The 19,326-nt window shown below is 33.7% G+C and overlaps 1 long non-coding RNA gene across 1 annotated transcript in view; it reads left to right on the forward strand.

Moving 5' to 3' along the window:
* Positions 1-547: 547 nt before the first annotated feature.
* The window catches only part of LOC118196601 (uncharacterized), a 137,953-nt gene continuing 119,174 nt past the window's right edge, over positions 548-19,326 (forward strand). The window contains exon 1 of the long non-coding RNA XR_015040549.1: positions 548-665. This is a non-coding gene — a long non-coding RNA (uncharacterized LOC118196601). The remainder of the gene's footprint in view (positions 666-19,326) is intronic.

The raw sequence follows: 19,326 nt of genomic DNA on the forward strand, positions 1-19,326 counted from the left end.
CTTTGAAATATTTTTTGATATTGCTGTGAAACTGAATTTTATGGTTTAAGTGGTATTTAATAAATAAAGGTAACATACAAAGCGTTAAAAAATGCACCTTTGGGCGTAATATGAAATCTGAAAGCTTTCGGATTTTTTTTACAATTTTATTTTTCGCCTTTTGATAAAACTGCTTTAGAAGTATTAAGTTTCTAGATGCGAGAAAGTGAAGATTTGACTGTACACACGCAGAGATTTAAACGAAGGATCTATCTTCCAACTCCAACCTCGATATTCTACTATTTGCACTACAAAATCATTCAGGAAAAAGAAATAGGAAAATTCCTGATTTAGGAAAGTTTCTCAAGCTCACTGTTGAAACTCTCACCGACAACCACGTGATTTGCGCATGCGCGCAGCAAAAACTAAAAAAACAGAACTCTTTTTCACTGAACTTTGAGAACTCGTGATGGACGTTTGAGTGAAACATATAATCCTTCTCTTCTGCGTTATATATATATTTTAGTTAAGTGATGTGATTGTAAATTAAATAGTATTTTATTATTTTAGAAGCCTCTCTTTTTCCGTGAGCAGTGCCTTTGATGAATGTAGTGCCTTTGATGAATGTAATTAATAAAAACATTCCCGGATACGCCTTTGGAACGAGAAAGAAGATCGACTAAAAGGTAAGCCTTTTTACCTTTTATTTTATAAGAATTAACAGAAGATTATGCTGTTAATCATAGCATGAACATTACACTCACTTATAATTGTAAAGACTAAATGTAACTTAAAATTGCAAAGATGACTCACTTGTAAAGACTAAAAAGTCTAAATTTTCTACAAATTTAAATATGTCAGTTTTAAATAATCCTAATATATTTCTATCCACCCTGATCCATGAAAAATGCAAATACGTTTACTGGAAAAAGAAAAATTTGGAGATATCAGAAAGGTCTCGATTTCCTTCCAGATCAGTATATTTATATAGTTTGATCTCCTTAGGTAACATAAAATAGAGCAAAATTCTAAAAGACAAGTGATAAATCAGCGCTATGACTTGCAGGTAGCACAGAGATATAAAAGACCCTTTTATTAACTGAAATAAAGTTTAACATTCGGCGCCAACTCGTGCTTACAGAAGCGAACAATTACGGCTTGAGTGAAAGATAACTGATTAACTAAAGTAATGAAAATTAGTTAGCGTAACGTCTTCACAACTGAAATAAAGCGAAAACTGGCTCTGACTTAAAGTCGACGTAACAAACCTAAATACGAGAATAACTCAACGCCGCAGAATACACTTTACAAGAGAATCAGTTTAGCAACGTGGCTTTCAAGCAGGTGAGACACGCTTTGATTCTGTCCTCTAATTAGATTTTTTCCCTTAGGCAGTCTCTTCTTTCTACCTCATTTTAATATCCCGCGAGATAGAAATATACATTCTGCCACGAAAATGGAAAGAAACGTATCAAACTCGTAAAATATAATTGGAACACATGATGATCTAAATATTTCTAACGTAATTTTCATTAGTAATTCTGCTAATATTATAAAGATGACTATATTTGCTGCAGGCGATATAAATTTTAAAACGGAGCTCGCATTTAAATGATGAACTGAAACCTCGTACAAATACAAATAGTTAAACGGGTATATGATTTCATAGCTTGAGTTTTAAGACACTCTTCAACCTGCAATCTCACATTTCTGTTTGCCTCGGAAAGAAACAGCTATGTCGGTTAGACTTTGCACAATAATGTTAAAAATTGCACTATATTGTTCAAAAATGCTACATTGTTCAAACTGTTGTAGTTAATTTCTTTGTAAGATCGTATTTTATTTGAAGAAAGCAAGTAAATTAATTTTGAGGAAAAGCATTTTCTTTCCCCCTCTCCTCAACAATTCGTTAATAATATCACTTATTAACAAATTTATAAAATAAAATAGCGTATAAGAAACAGCGACTTAAATAGCTCAGATGCGTTCACACACAGATGAAAATAGTAAAGCCTAAACAAAGTTCTCAGTGAAGCCTGAACAAAGTTCTCAGTGAAGCCTGAACAAAGTTTTCAGTGAAGCCTGAACAAAGTTCTCAGTGAAGTCTGGACAAAGTTTTCAGTGAAGCCTGGACAAAGTATCAAATATTAAAGTATGATTTTAGAGGAGGAAAATGCTAAATTGTTCCTTTCATATGAATTTAAACACAGAAGAATTCCGCAGTTGATTCTTTATTTCAGTTATTATACAAAGTTTTCAGTGAAGCCTGAACAAAGTTCTGAGTGAAGTCTGGACAAAGTTTTCAGTGAAGCCTGGACAAAGTACCAAATATTAAAGCATGATTTTAGAGGAGGAAAATCCTAAATTGTTCTTTTCATATGAATTTAAACACAGAAGAATTCCGCAGTTGATTCTTTATTTCAGTTATTATACAAAGTTTTCAGTGAAGCCTGGACAAAGTACCAAATATTAAAGCATGATTTTAGAGGAGGAAAATGCTAAATTGTTCCTTTCATATGAATTTAAACTCAGAAGAATTCCGCAGTTGATTCTTTATTTCATTATTATACAAAGTTTTCAGTGAAGCCTGAAGAAAGTTCTCAGTGAAGTCTGGACAAAGTTTTCAGTGAAGCCTGGGCAAAGTACGAAATATTAAAGCATGATTTTAGAGGAGGAAAATGCTAAATTGTTCTTTTCATATGAATTTAAACACAGAAGAATTCCGCAGTTGATTCTTTATTTCAGTTATTATACAAAGTTTTCAGTGAAGCCTGAACAAAGTTCTCAGTGAAGTCTGGACAAAGTTTTCAGTGAAGCCTGGACAAAGTACCAAATATTAAAGTATGATTTTAGAGGAGGAAAATGCTAAATTGTTCCTTTCATATGAATTTAAACACAGAAGAATTCCGCAGTTGATTCTTTATTTCAGTTATTATACAAAGTTTTCAGTGAAGCCTGAACAAAATTCTCAGTGAAGTCTGGACAAAGTTTTCAGTGAAGCCTGGACAAAGTACCAAATATTAAAGCATTATTTTAGAGGAGGAAAATGCTAAATTGTTCCTTTCATATGAATTTAAACACAGAAGAATTCCGCAGTTGATTCTTTATTTCAGTTATTATACAAAGTTTTCAGTGAAGCCTGAACAAAGTTCTCAGTGAAGTCTGGACAAAGTTTTCAGTGAAGCCTGGACAAAGTACCAAATATTAAAGCATGATTTTTATAGGAGGGAAATGCTAAATTGTTCCTTTCATATGAATTTAAACACAGAAGAATTCCGCAGTTGCTTCTTTATTTCTCTGTTTTAAGTTAATTTATTGTTAATGGTTTTAATCCCTCCAATCTCGAATCTTGAATCTGCAATCTCGATTTGCACCTCGTTTTGAAAAGTAGTGACGTATTTTTCTTCTTTCTTTAAACATCCATTATGGATTGGGGGGGGGGAATTAGTGCGGCTATGTCACTTGTACCACTGGAAATTAAAGTCTGATGTTTGAGTCTTCTTTCTGTTAATACTTGGAAATTAATATAAGAAATTTTTAAAGCTTGGTTGCTCTCTGTAATAAACATAATTGAAGCGACCAGAAACGTAAAAGCATTTGAATCCAAAAATAACTCGTTCATTTTATGGGAAATGCTACAGAGTTTACCCAATAGGAAAAGAAAAATTTCAATTTTCCTTAAAAGTCTTTAAGATCCTAAGTTTTATTCGGTTTTCATGCAACCACCTCTTAAATGCGGTGGCGTTACGTTTAGTAATCAGTCTTTAAGAGGCGCTGAAAGTCTTCTCCTTGTGATGTCAGATTGCAGGAAAGGAAAAAAAAATGAGCTTTAAGATCTTAATGCATAGAACACGTATTTGCGAAATGAGGTTCCCGAGGTAAGTGACATTATTTTTTTAGGCAAGGTTTTGATTGTAACAAACAAGTTGGACTTTTCTACAATAGATAAGTGAATATGTAACCTAAGACTCGAATATTATTTAATTAATATAATAAAACAAATGTGCTTAATTTTGCAAATGCATGCATTAGCAAAAATTTTCGGGTAAAATTATTAAAAGCTAAATTCGAGTAAATTTTGTACCCATTTTAACAAGAAACATGCTAATACGAAATTTAAAACTCAGCAATTAAGTAAACTTAGATTACCATCGAGTTTGATTAAATCTGTGTCTGATATAGGCAATTTAACATAGATCCGTCTTCACTAGGGAGGACCCAACATAATACTTTCAATTAATTATAATAGTAATTTACTATTTAAAGATACCTAGAAGTTCGAATAATAAGAATGAACAATAAAAAACTATTGAAAGCGCATTAAGCATTTGGAAGTTTACTTCTTCGGTAATTCTGAGAAAATTATGTTTTTTTAATAGTTCAAAATATTTATTAGTCCGAAACAGGAAACATGTTTTTGTGTTGATTAATTGTAAACGTGTTGTAAGGCATTTTGTCCCTCCTTCCAGCATACCTTCGTGGTGTAGCGGTAGCACACTAGGCGTGTATTCGAGAGGTCTAGGTTAGAGCCCCGGCTAGGGTATTGCTCATGATTCATGTATAAGGTATTTCTCCCACTTTCCTAGCGTCCTTCGTGGTGTAGTGGTTCTGCACGCTGGGCCGGTATTCCAGAGGTCCGTGGTTCGATTCCCGGTTGCATATTTTTCATCTTTTCTGCTTCCAATTAACCTAATGACTCTACAAGTGGCGCCCGAACTAAAAGGGGTGTAGATGATGATTCTCCGCATCCAGGATTTGGCGACTAGATCCCCTAAAACCCTAGTCGCTCTTTGAAAAGGGGAGTATATAAGGTATTTCTCCCACTTCCATAGCGTGCCTTCGTGGTGTAATGATAGCACGCTGAGCCGGTATTCCAGAGGGCCGTGGTTCGATTCCCGTCGAAGGCGGTTGCATATTTTTCATCTCTCTGGCTTCCAAAAAATCCTAATATTTCTATAAGTGGCTCCCAAACTAAAAGGGTTGTGGATGATGACTCGCCGCACCCAGGATTTGGCGACTAGATCCCCTAAAACCCTAGTCGCCCTTTAAAAAGGGGAGTATATAAAGTATTTCTCGAACTTTCCTAGCGTCCTTCGTGGTGTAGTGGTTCTGCACGCTGGGCCGGTATTCCAGAGGTCCGTGGTTCGATTCCCGGCGAAGGTGGTTGCATATTTATCATCTTTTCTGCTTCCAATTAACCTAATGACTCTACATATGTACTGCTGCTTCAAAATAACCCTAATGGCTCTACAGTCCCGCCCGAAATAGAAAGATGGTGGATGATGATTCTCCACCACCAGGATTTGGCGACTAGGTCCCTCAGTCCCCAGTCTCCCTTTAAAAGAGAGAGTGCATAAGGTACCAGAAGTGGGCACAGCCCAAACCACATAACCAAACAAGTTGGTTTTATGTTCATAACACGCCACGCCGGAGTACATATGGTATTTTTTCCCTCCTTCCTGCGTGCCTTCGTGGTGTAGCGGTAGCGCACTAGGCTCGTATTCGAGAGGTCCACGGTCGAGTCCCAGAAACGGCATTGCTCATATTTCATGTACTCCAGCTTCAGAATGAATCTTAAAGCAGAATTTCATAAAGAATCATTTTCAAGGGTCTCCCGAAATTCCATTTTGGGATTTTCACATTAATTGGTTAAAAGATTCTCCGGCAAAGATAATTCCAGGCTTCATTTTCTTTAACAGTATTCCGAAATATTGAAAGCATCTTAAAATAAGTTGTAGACTTTTGTGAGAACTTTTCACAGCTGTGGATGGAAGAGTTTTATAAATAAGAAAAGATATTTTTTTATATGATCCGGTAAAGCGGTAATTCCGAATAGTAAATAATTACCTTAGTTTAGATAGTTTAAGGAGAAGTTAAAGACCTATAATTAGTATTTTCAAGCAAAGTAACTGTAAAATTAATGAGAAACGGAGTTTATCACCAGGAACAATCTTCAATTACTCAAAAAGAACAAAATTTACTTTGTAGCATTTTTTTCTGAGTATTTTATTAAATTTTTCGAATTCTTTTAACACATTTATAATTCAATATCTTCCCTAACGCTTCATGTAAATGTTTCATGCCGCTTTCTGCGCATAAATAATTAAAGCTTAATGGCATTTAATTTTATTTTTAACATTTAAAAGCAATGAAATTCTCTTATCATTCTCCTTTTGTCGCTGAAAAGATAAATTTTATTCTTACAAAACTCTTCCATGTGTTTCAGTGAAAAAGAACCTGCGTTCAAAAATAAACATTAATAGTTCTGTCAATAGCTCTTCTGCAATAAATTCGTCAATCATAAATGCAATTCGCTGTGTGATATAATCTTAAAATGCTCTTCTTTCGGCGAAATAGCTCAAAATTCTACTTCTCCTCATCTGGACCTGCAAGTGAAAGAACTGAGCTGAATAAGAAGCCCAATCTCGGTGAGTCGTACATCTTTAAATGGCTGTTGTTACCATGGTAACACGGCAAGAGGGGGGATGTGTGAGCTCCACCCCTGATTTGGAAAAATAGAAAAAGCATCCAGTTTAAACATGAGTGGCAACAGGAAAGCAGCATGCATGCTTCGTTTTTCTTTGATAGGCTCTAACTTCCTTCGTTTCCAGCAGTATCAATCGCAGGTAAGAGCAGCGCTTAATTTCTTTCAACAAGACCATAATTAAGAAAAAAAATTTTAAAAATATTTTTAAAAAATCTAAAAGCTATTAGATTTTAACGGTCACCCGAAGGGGTTTGTTAAGATTTTAAACGCTGTTATTGAGCTAGCAGTCTACCAGTTTGCTGTACCTCACTATAACCCATTTTGTTTGTCTTTTTAGCTTTATTATTAAGCATCATTTTCTTTTCACTTATTCCATATACAATTCAACAGCAAAATAACAAACAAATTCAAAGCAGCATATGTTTATAAATCCTGAAGCAATGCTAAGTGTTATCATCTATTTCACTTTTTTTTTTCAGTCATTTCTCAGTTCATCATACCAATGTTCAATTTTTCGGTACTATTCGGTTTCGAGGGCCGTAAAAAATCGCCAAATTATTGTTGATGCCAATGCTTCCAAAAATAATTCCGGCAACCCTAGTAACTGCGGCAAGAAAGGAAGTATAATAGTAAATAACTATCTAAGACTGATGTTTTAATTCAGATGAAAGGTTAATTTCATATAATACTTTTTTATTATTATAATTTATATGAAAAAAAGCTAAACATGACTGAATGGAAGCATAAGAGTAAATAACTATTTCAGATCATCATTATAATTTATATAAAATTTGCTAAACATAACTGAATGGATGCCTGCATCGCTATTTCGCTACCGACTTATCGCTAAAGCATAATTTCATCTCGTTGGTTGTTCAAACGTAATTTTCTATAATGAATGATGCCTTTTCTTTGAAAATATTCTCGGTAAAGTCCAGAATCGCTCACTCATTTGTTTGCCGCTTTTTACGAGGATAAAAACAATTGAATTTTGTCAATTTTCTTTTACATTTTAAGTAAAAATAGGTCGATTTGTACATAGATAAAGTCAAGGGTGTGCGCAGTGCAATTTTTGTGCAATTCTAGGATTTTTTTTAAGTGAAAATGGGTCGATGTGCACATGGATACCGAGTATGTGCAATTCTTAAAAACGCGTCAAGCAGTGGGGGATTCTGCACTTTACCCAAAATTCGATTGCCGACTTTTCGTCGTGGGCAATTCTCAAGTTGTTAAATCCATAGAATATCAAAAAAAGGATTTAAAATAAAAACAAAAAAAAAAAAAAAAAAAAAAAAAAAAAAAAAAAAAAAAAGAAATGTTTCAGATTTTAAATTACGTCCAAAGGGGCGTTTTTTAACATTTTGTGTGTTACCTTTCTTTATTAAATATCATGTTCCTCGCACTTAAACCATAAGATCCAGTGCAACAGCAATATCGCAAAATAGTTTTAAAACGAGCCTATCTTTAGAATTTCCGATACAGAGACTCACGCGCTGGAGATAAAAATGTTTTTTCTGCACAACGTTGCCATTGCTCGCTTTGAAATCCTTGAGTTTGTTAATCAAAAATTCGTCAAAGTTTTAAAAAATAGGAAATCGATCATAAAACAAATTTCAAATTTCAAATTTGGTCTTCCACATGCTCATATTCGTTGGAGGATTACGTTATTCAAAATTCGATGACTCTATGTACCGTTGTTTTATCACAATACGAGAAATATACATACATTTATGCAGATTTTTCATTATTTAATTTCTTCAAATATAATGCAGGACTCTAACATTTTGTGGCAACAGTTTGAAAAGTGAACCGACATTTATGAGTCCGACGCAAAATGCCAAAACGAAACTAATAGTCCTTCGGGATTCAAATCCCTTTGGACTAAAAAGGATTTAAAATCAAAAAAGAATTTAAAATCGAAAAAGGATTATAAAATTAATCTAGTATGCCAATCGCGTCTTAAAAAATATAGAACCATATAAACTTAAGCAATCTGAAATCAACGCGTACGCTAGATTTGGCGCGCTGTTAAATGGGAGCGTTTGCTATATTTGGCGCTTTGCGCATACATTTTCGCTGAAATTTTTTTATGGCCCTCAAAACAGAATAGTACCAATTTTTCTTACTAAGATGACTTCAAACAAAAACTTTTTTTGTCTTTTTATTATTAATGATTTGTGTATTTACTTTATGTATGGAATATCATGTTATTGGTGTTTACGCCACATAAAATTCGATTCAATAGCAAAATCCCAAAGTATTAAAAAACAAAATGTCTTTAGAATTTCGAATTTCCCATAAACTGTTGGTTTGGTTTATGCGATTATGACAAAGTCTCGAGGGCCATCTGCCTAAGGGAAGGGATGCTTTCGTGGAGCACATTCTAAGGATAACTGACTGGTATACACGTTAAACATGGGAAAAACCACGAGAAGGCTCATGCAGCCAGCCCTTTTGTGTGATTCGAACCTCGGACCGAACTACCAGTGTTCAGCGATTTTACCGCTGGGCCGCTGATTGGCCCTCCTATAGACAGTATCACGCGCTGGAGATAAAAATGCAGTGTTGCCTCCGCTCCCTTAGAAATTGTTGCGTTTGTTAATCAAAAACTCGTTAAAATTTTACAAAATATGAGATATATAATAAACAAATTCGAAATTCAAAATTCGTGCTTCCAGTCTCCATGTTCGGCTGAAGGACTACGTTATTCAAAATTTGATGTATCTAGGTATCGTTGTTTCTTCACAGTGCGAGAAACATGTCTATATTCATGAAGATTCCTTTTTATTGAATATCTTTAAATGTACTACAGGACGATAATATTTGGTGGCAACAACTTGAAAAGTAATACAACGCATTTTATTTTTTCAACGCAAATTGCCGTTTTGAGACTAATATCGAATTCGGGATTAATGTTCCTTTTGGGCTAAAATTCTCTTTTCAGTGCGGTTTTCTATGTCACCAGCATAAAGCCTTTATGATTGCACTCGAATGATATCAAAGGGTTTGGAGAAAGGTGACTGCAGAATGTTTTCCTTAAATATTTATTCAATAATACTATATAAAAATAAAATATGTATATAGAAAGAATTTCAATGCATTTAAGATAAAATTTCTTTGTAGTCAATAGATTTTATTTTTGCAATGGTCGATATTTTTGCCAAGAACTACAGGTAGAATTACTGCTTTCGACATGTAAGGTGTACAAAATGTTAGTAGAAAATGTACATAAGACATATCTTTAAATAATGAATTTTATGACTGCAAAGCATTTTTATGAAGTGGAAGATGAATTAAAAATTAAGCCTTACGGATTGGGCCGTTGCGTTTTCTTTTGCGAGGAAATGAAAACCGCTGATTGAAAACACAACTTTTCAATTTACTAAAGCAGACAATACACATGCTAATTGTTCGGATTTATTTAATATTTGCATTTCTCTTTTTTCTTTACTTTATTTATTTTCTTAGTATTTAATTCTACGTTATCATTAATATATCATAATCTTGTTACTGGCAACATGTTTTGTTTTACTATTGGATTTGAGTGAATGGCAACAATATTGCTGCTGTACGTTTTTACTTCCTTGTACAAATTAAAAGAAGTATTGTAATCACGAAAAATTTCGGGTACAACGAACATATCCATTTTGACGCTATCGAATGCAATTTAATGTTGATTTTTAGCGACTCTGTACATAAGGGCAGAATAAAGAACTCTTTTTCCCAAAACCGATTGTAAAATGGATTCAGAAGAGATATTTTCGGGACATCTGTACGTGCGCATATAGTATGTATCTCCCATAACTCAAACACGAGTAGCCTCAGAACGTTGATATTTTGTATATAAGACTGCTATTATATGTAGTTGTGCACCTCACGTTTTGGTTAAAATCGGCCTCACCAAATATATATATATATATATGTGATGTACCAGCTTTTGTCAGGAATAAATAGATTGTTGAAGAATCATAAATGTAGTCGTAGCTTAAATTATCAGACGATAAGTTTAAAAAACGGCATCTATTTATTATTGGTCAGGAGAAATAGCAGTTACAAAATCAGATATCCGGAGTAAATAAAAAGAATTACTAATAACTTTTTGTATGAAGTATACTGCATCGTGACATTTAAGAAAAAGCCCCCGATATCCTTTTGCGAGTCCTTTTATAGGAAAGGCGGAGCTTCCAAGAAGTTACGTCAGCCTCGTCAGCCAATCCAGTTCGCTTTAAATATTTCCAGAACATTCGAAAACTGTACGTGTAGAAAAGGCGGGAAAAACAACTTGACTACGGGGCTGTGAATTTAATTCCACGTACTTTTAAATAGGAGACCGTCGCCATTAAAAAGGAAAAAAACATACAGTTAGAATTTTAAGTGTATTCTCGACTATGGAATTTTATTATTACATATATATATATACCCCAGCTCTATTACCCGGCTTGGTGAACTCAGTTTTTTGCTCTTATCTGTTGACAAATTGCGCATTTTTTGCTATAAAAACGTTTGAATTATGCTGTTCTTATATTCCGGTTAAGGTTTCAATGCCTTTCATTAATCTGCATGCTATAGTTGTAGAATTAACAACAGTTTAAAAGTTGTTTAATTGCTGAACAGCCATATTTGTTTACATTTGAAACTTAGCAAAATAGTGAATTAAGTCAGTTTCTGCACCTTCAGTGTCTTTTTGCCAAATGGGACCAAAAGAAATGTTTTGTCAGTTTTGTACACCGAAAAGTCTACCTTCTTACTCACTAGCAGAATTGCTTGTTTTTGCGTAGGATTTTTTAATTTTAATTGTAGCAATTGTTTTCTTAATTGATTTATCTGCAGGCGGTGTTTTATGTTTTCCCATATTTTTCAATTTTTAATGAAGTTATCTATTTTGAATTTTTATTTATTTTTGCTTTGCCGTGAAGTGAGAACTGAGTTAAATGAACGAGAAATTCGAGGAAATAAGTTTAAATGAAATGCAGCAAAATATACGTATAATTTAATAGTCATGTTGTGTCCAAATCAGATATTTTTGGTATATAAAAAAAAAAAAGAAGACTAGACTTCTTAGTCATACTGTACTGCAGGCATTTTCCTGTTTAATAACATTTCACGTTTTATAACTTTTAATGTTATTAAAGTTTCTGTGTCTACAAAGCGCAAATAAAAATGGAATTAAAACTGCCGACTGCGAAATTTCATGTTTATTGTGGATCGACATTTCAGTATTCTGCGCAATCAGTATTCTTCCTCTTCAATATGGATCTACACTTCTACGTCTCAATGTTCCTCAATCAGTACTTCTAAATTTTGCTTTCATTACACATATATATATATATGATGTGAACAGCACATAACTTCCTAGTAAGGCTTATCAAATTATACAGATTTTTTGCTGCATTAAATGAAATGAAACTTATTTCTTCGCAATTCATTAGAGATATATTTCTCATTCAATTAATTCAGTTTTCAATTCGTGCCAAGGCAAAAATAATAAAAAAAAAATAAATAAATAAAATTAAAAAAAACACCAAAACATCTTAATTAAAAATATTAAAAATACAAAAAAAATAATAAAACACCAAATGCAGTTAAAAATAGATAGATTAAAAAAATATTTTACAATTAAAATTACTGTTTCTACGCACAAGCAAGCAATACATCCAAAGGGCGTTTACGAGATAAGAGTTTCTGTTACTCAGCGCGTATTCAAGAAGTGCTGGGTTCAATTCCCGGCGAAGGCACTGCACATTTTCACCTCTCCAGCGTAAAAAAAAATAAACCTAATGCCTCAACAAGTGGTGCTCGAACAGGCACTCGAACCCTGAACTTCTCAAATACGGGTCGAGTATGCTTCCAATTACCCCACTAAGACATGCGAAAAGGAGGAAGAAAATACCTTATAAGGGACGGAAAAGAATATATTGATAGAAGGATAGAAATTAATTAATGCGCAAATTAGCTGATAAGGAAAAAATGGAAAAGAATGAGAAAAATCAATTAGCAGGCATGAAAAATGGAAGCTTCAAGTTCAGTTAGTTAATTAGACTTCCGTCTTTTGTTAATTAGAAGTTTCCCTGTCTTTGTTCGGACTTTATTTATTTATTATCTTCTTATTATTTATTAGAATCTTTCTTTAATTAGTCAAACTTTTATTCTTTTTTGTCAAATGTGTTCTTTCAATGAAAAAAAGTATTCCCTTTTAAAAAAGAAAACTCCGTCTCCTTTACAAGGCAACGTGTTTATTTAATCTATGTCATCACTAACATAAATATAGGAGCGAAAAGCAAAGAGAAGGGGAAAATGTTCTCGGAATCCGGATTCTCTGGCGACAACCGTTTCCATGGTAACAAAAGAAATTCAGGAAGGATTTTGATACTTAAGCCGCCACACCGTTTCAACAAGTAGATTTTAACAGATTTGAGACTTTTTCTTAAGCGCAAAACGTGGTGGTAAACAGTAAGCCATTTAATTACAATGCAATTTAAAGTGACATCACAGGATCGTTTAAATGCATTTTTATTTTAAGAATTCACTTAATTCAACTTTTAAGGACAAACTTTACATTTTCCAAGTTATTTTTTTAACCTTTCCTTTTAGAGCCTATTACGAGCCAAACATAGTTAAATTAAATATGTTGTTTGCATTTATTATAACAGTGTTCTCAAGAAATCATTAAACGTTGCATATCATTCAAAAATACAGGTGAAAGATTCATAAAGAATTGCAACATTTACTTATGCAGTTTCTTGAAAATAGAATCAGAATCAGAAGAATACTAGAAAGTAGAATCATAATACAGGAAATGGTATTGTTGTGTGCTATCAATCTATTACCAACCCGTACGTAAGAAACAATTGCGGTCCGATGATAGGTTGATAAAATTTATTTCATCAAAAGAAACATGTCAGAATTCTGGAATTTTCCACACAAATAGTCGTACAGCTATTTGCAATATCACAGAATACAATTAGCAGTTACTTTTCAAACTACTATGAACTTTAAACACAGCGTACTGCATAACGCAACTAAAGAGAAAGCTACCCGGAGATATCTCAGTACTCCGAACTCACTCTGAGCTAACAGCTAGCAGTAACAAGTACAACTAACAGCAGATACTGTCACCCACGTTACATAGTTTTAAACCGGCCGTAGAGATATTTCTAGTACTTTTTGCTTCTCGAAATCATTGGAAGGCAATATGAGGGTCGAATTACGGTTACAGCTAATATAGTGATCAATTATATTTATTCAATTACAATGTTTATTATTATTATACAGGGACCGGTCCAAAATGTCGCCAAGTTTGGCGACATTTGGCGATTTATCACCAAATTTAGCAGCGAAAATTAGACACCAAAACCCTTCCCAGATTAGCGATACCTCGCCAAATTACCGGGAGGCACATTTACTCAATGTTAAATAGACTTGCCCCTGTATTCGTACGTTTCCGGCATAACTTGTCTGTTAAGATTTTTTTTTTTTTTTTTTTTTGGCGTTGCATTACACAGAAAAGTACAACAATTTCACATATAATTGCGCTAAAATCACATATCTAAGTACAAAATTGGTAACAATATTAAATTGTGTTAAAAAGTCTTTTGACATATAAATGTATTCCCAAACAAAGTGCATTCAAAGTGCGAATTTTTGCACTTTGAATGCACTTTGTTTGGGACCCAAATAGTCTCAGTGCAAAAATTCGCAATTATGCTCCTTTATTTCTTGACAAGTATAAACTAACAAAATATGTATCTTCAAATATTTCAATTAATTATATATCTTCAAACGTTTGAGTAAAATAAAGGGTATCCCAAAATAAACGCAAGATCTGAATTTGGCGCCATTTTTGCATTAAGTTTTTGGCAACCCTGAAAAAAGAACAGCTTGAAAGCCGAGAGTTTAGGGTTAGTGAAAATGGAGCCTTATACAATACAACAACGTGTCTTTATTATTGAACAATATTTTTAAAATAATAAAAGTTTGGCGGTCGCAGTTCGAAAATTTTATACAAAATATGGTAAAAATAGTGTTTTAACCTCGTCAACTGTGAAAAGATTAATTGAAAAATTCGTGGAGACTGGATCAGTTGGAGACGCTAAACACACCGGTCGTCCAAAATCAAGCCGTTCAAATGTCAATATTGAAGCAGTGCATGAGAGTGTTGGTGAAAACACAGGAACATCATTTCGGCGTCGTGGACAAGAATTGCAAATTTCAGGAAGCACTCTACAGCGTATACTCTAAGAAGATCTGTGTCTTCATGCTTACAAAATTCAATTAACACAACAACTGAAGCCTAATGACCATGAACAGCGAAGAGAGTTCGTGGAATGGATTATTAATCATCAAAAAGTGGATGCTGGTTTTTAGAGCAAAATAATCCTAAGCGATGAAGCACATTTTCACCTCGATGGCTTTGTTAATCGCCAAAATTGCCGTATTTGGGGCTCGGAGTACGCACGTGGTGATTAGCGAAAAACAAATGCGCCCACAACGTGTCACTGTTTGGTACGGATTTGGGGCAGGAGGCATCATCGGACCATACATTTTTGAGAATGAGGCTGGTCAAGCAGCAACTGTTAATGGTGCTTGATATCGCGACATGATAACACAGTTCTTTCTGCTGAAATTGGATGATATTGATGGGATCAATATGTGGTTTCAACAAGACGGTGCCACATGTCATACAGCCAATGAAACAATTCAATTACTGAATAAGGTATTTCCTGATCGTGTAATCTCTCGTTTCGATCATCAGAATTGTCCTCCTAGATCATTTGATTTAACACCATTAGATTTCTTTTTATGGGGTTATTTGAAGTCAAAGGTCTATGTCAACAATCCCAAAACCACACGTGCATTACAAGAGGAAATTAAACGCTGCATCAACGAAATTCAGCCACAGTTATGCAGAAAAGTCATGAAACATTTTGACAAAAGGATGCGTATGTGCCGTGGAGGCCATTTGCCCGATGTGTTATTCCATAAATAACCCTATCCTATATACTTTATAATTCACTTAAAAATAAATACCTAAAGACTAAAAACTCTCTTTTATATTGAATTCAAATCCTGCGTTAATTTTGGGACACCCTTTGTATATATCTCATTTAAATAATTTGGCTCTATTTTTAGACTTTTTGGTGTTTATTTACTTTCCATTCATGTTTTATTTATTCAATGGTAATAAAAATAATGTAAAGTTGAGTTTTGAATAGTGAAAATCAGGAAATCTGCAGATTTTGCATTTATAACTGAAACATATTTGTATGCCGCATAAAAAACTTTCTGGAGCTGTACCCTGGCTTCCAGTTTGAAACCACTAATAGATTTTATTTGATGTTAGGTTTGATTTAGGCCTCAAATCGTTTCATACATTGATAGAGTCACGTAGATGATTCTATTATCAGTTGTGATTGATGGATCATTTCTCATCTTCTGGCATACAACTATTAAGAGCTTTTAGAAGTAAATCAGATTGTTGAAGTAAGCCCATTCACGGTAATAAGACGATGAAGTTTAATACTGTACATCTATACATGGGAATGAAAAGATGACGAACATCAGAATGTTATCTCAGAAATGAAATCGTGCACGTACAGATGCCACCATTTCTTAGCGGGAAAGGAAGATGCTTTGTCACTGCAATCATTATTAGAGACCAAACATTTCCTTTCAATTCTGAAATTACCACCAGCCGATTTTCGATGAATGTAATGGCATTTTCGATAGGAGGATCTTATTCTGAAAATTCCGACATAGCTGATAAGGTAAAATACTAATTTTATGAAAAAAATTGTTAGTTGTGATCAGAATTTTATTTTAAACTAGCCGCTACGTGAGCAGCTTTCGTCTCGTTTTTAAATGTATCAGAAAACAAACGTCCTCTTGACAAACTGAACAAACGTCCTCTTGACAAACTGAACAAACGTCCTATCCAATGACTTCACGACAAACATCCAGTATCCAAGAGAAATATTAAATTTCAAAACGGCACAGAATTATCACCTTCATTTTTCCGAGTGTCAACAGAGCTGAAATAAACAACAACGGCTCCCTGCCATCGATTTGATGTGATTTCATCAAAAAAGATAAAGCAAAAAAATCTGATGTGCACACCACATGACTTCCTTGTACGGAATACTAAATTATACGCATTTTTTCTTGCATTTCGTTTAAACGTTTGGATTGAATTAAATCTACTTCGCCGACATCACATAAACCACAATAGAATAAATGCATTCATTAAAATTATCGCTATTTGTTTACCATAGCGACACTCTTAACAGTATTATATTTCGTTTATATTATAACTCAGAATGCACAAAATTTATATCACTTGAAGAATTATCTAATCGTTGCCACATGTTCTATTCAAATACTATAATAAAGCTAGAACGATGTATAAAAGAAATTAAGCAAGCAAAACAAAAAAGAAACAGTTTTTTACAGACGATTGAGTATTTCTCATTCAATTAATTCAGTTCTCACTTCGCGACAAGACAAAAATACATAAAAACTCAAAATATCTGTATTAAAAATTACGAAGTAAATCTTAAACACTTATTTCCCCAAAAAAATTCCAGAAAGGATTAAGCATGATTTAATTCGCAATAATAAATGAAGGCGTTATCTTTGTTGTTGCGAAGCTAAGTTTCTCTAGATTAGCAACAAATCCACTATCCTGCTGTTTCAAATGTAAACAAGCAATGGCCGCCATCAAAAAAATTATTAGGCTTAGCGGCACTTAAACAACTTTAAAATTGTTGATAATTCTAAAAATATTGCATACAGATTTACTAAAGGCATAAAAGTCTTAACCGAAAGATAAGAACAACATAATTCAATCATTTTTAAAGCATAAATTTTCCATTTACAAACATATAAGAGTAAAGAAACTGAGATCACTGAGCCGGGTAACAGAGTGGATATATATATAAATATATTTATATACGTTTGGTGTAACCGATTGCAACCAAAATACGAGGTGTACATCTACATGTCATAGCACTCCTATATACAAAATTTCAACGTTCTGAGGCTATTCGTTTTTGAGTTATGCGAGATACGTACGTACATACGTTCGTACAGACGCCACAGAAAATTCTCTTCAAAATTTATTTTAAAGAAGTTTTATAATTTTTTTAGAGGAAACGAGTCTTTTATTCTGTCTTTACGTACAGATATGGCTCAAAAACATAGTTAAATTTCATTCGATAGCGGTCGAAATGGATATTTGCGTTGAAATATGCTGCCTGAAACTTTTCGCGATTACATTACTTTCTTTTTACTTCGTACAAGGAAGTAAAAAAGTCATTCGAGTTTTGAAGAAAGTGCTTCGAGGTGCACTGTCTCTTGTCTAGATGCACCTATGTACCAAATTTCGTAGCCCTGGGTCTAATAAGCACAAACGAAAGATACATACATTTACACAGACAAACTTAATCTTCCTTTTATTATAGGTAGAGATATTACTCTAAGTTTCTATGAATTGTTATGTTTCTAGCGTTCCAAGGCACGTCTGTGATGGCACTTTGTTCTTTAACAAGTCAAAATTTCTTCTATCAGTTTTTATAGTTGTTGCTACGCTGGTAGCAACAACAACTGCATAAAGCAACACATTTCTAATGAGAGGAAGGTGGAGGGTCCTTTTCACTCTTAACTTGAGCCTGGAGCTCCTGACGATAATGCTATAAATAGACATGAAAACAGCATTTGCCTTATTCAGAGCTTAAGTGACTTGCTGTTCCTCATTTAGCCCATTGTCGGGAGTCTAAAATATTTCTGTGACTTCTTAACTGGGAAAATCTTGTTGTTTGCAACTAGTTTCCGTGTTCACAGAAGTATTTCTTCTTTATCTTCCGTAAAGTACAGCACAGCATTTGTTGGTACTCATTTCGATTTTCCAAAGTGGAAAACTATGTGTAGTTGTAGTTTGTTAATTGCTAATTGTGGATGTTATAAAACATACATTTTTAATCATAGTATATGATCGTTCTTCAAGCTACTCTTTGCGGGTAATGAAATGTAATGGATTTTGTTCAAGGAATGATATTTTCCTATACTAATGAAAACTGCGGAGCATTTGTTGAATATCCACACCACAGTAAATGCAGACTGAAGGTTCAAATTCGGGGTTTGGAATTTCGAACAGGATTATTAAGCACAATATAATGTTTTGAGTGAATTCTAGTACTTGTAATATTAAAGATATTGCAGCACTAAAAATATTGAAAAATTTCAACAGGGAATTAAAAATCCTAAAATGTCCAAAATCCTCATATTAATTTGTAAGGATCCTAAGTTTTACTAACGTTTATTTTATTTTAAATCTTTACTATCACTTCTTATTTTCTACTTCCGGCCAGAATTAAAAGCTTTAACTTATTTATGCAAATTTGTCTTGCTAACGCCAAGTACTTAAGTTGTGGCTTTTTGCCAAGCAAAAGAGAGGAAGGAGTTGTTAGAAGCAGGCCGCTTGCCATAGTAGTTTTACTCGGTTGCTGGTTGCCTTCAAGGCCAGAGGTTTAGTCCTCTTGATAATTTCAAACGTATTGTTTGTTTAGCAGCTCCCTGTACTACATACGGATTTTGTTAAATAACGGCCAATCTTAAAGTTAGGCACTTGTATATTAATCCAAAGTTAGTTTTAGTTAGAGCTTTAGTTAGCAGTTTTATATTTTACGTTCAGACTACAAGTGGATGGTCTCTGTATTCCGAAGTCCGGAAATCATTGTAAAGATAGAAAAATAAAGGGTTTCGTATACCCTTCCTGTGTGTATTGTCTACTTCACAATTTATTGAACATAGCTTGAGTAAGCTCCCTGTTCCGAGTCAGGACAGTTGATGTTTCCAAGGCAAGTAAA

The sequence above is a fragment of the Stegodyphus dumicola genome, chromosome 4 (genome assembly GCF_044657685.1).
Source record: "Stegodyphus dumicola isolate Sdum_Otavi_A_Nest chromosome 4, ASM4465768v1".
Lineage (NCBI taxonomy): Eukaryota > Metazoa > Arthropoda > Arachnida > Araneae > Eresidae > Stegodyphus > Stegodyphus dumicola.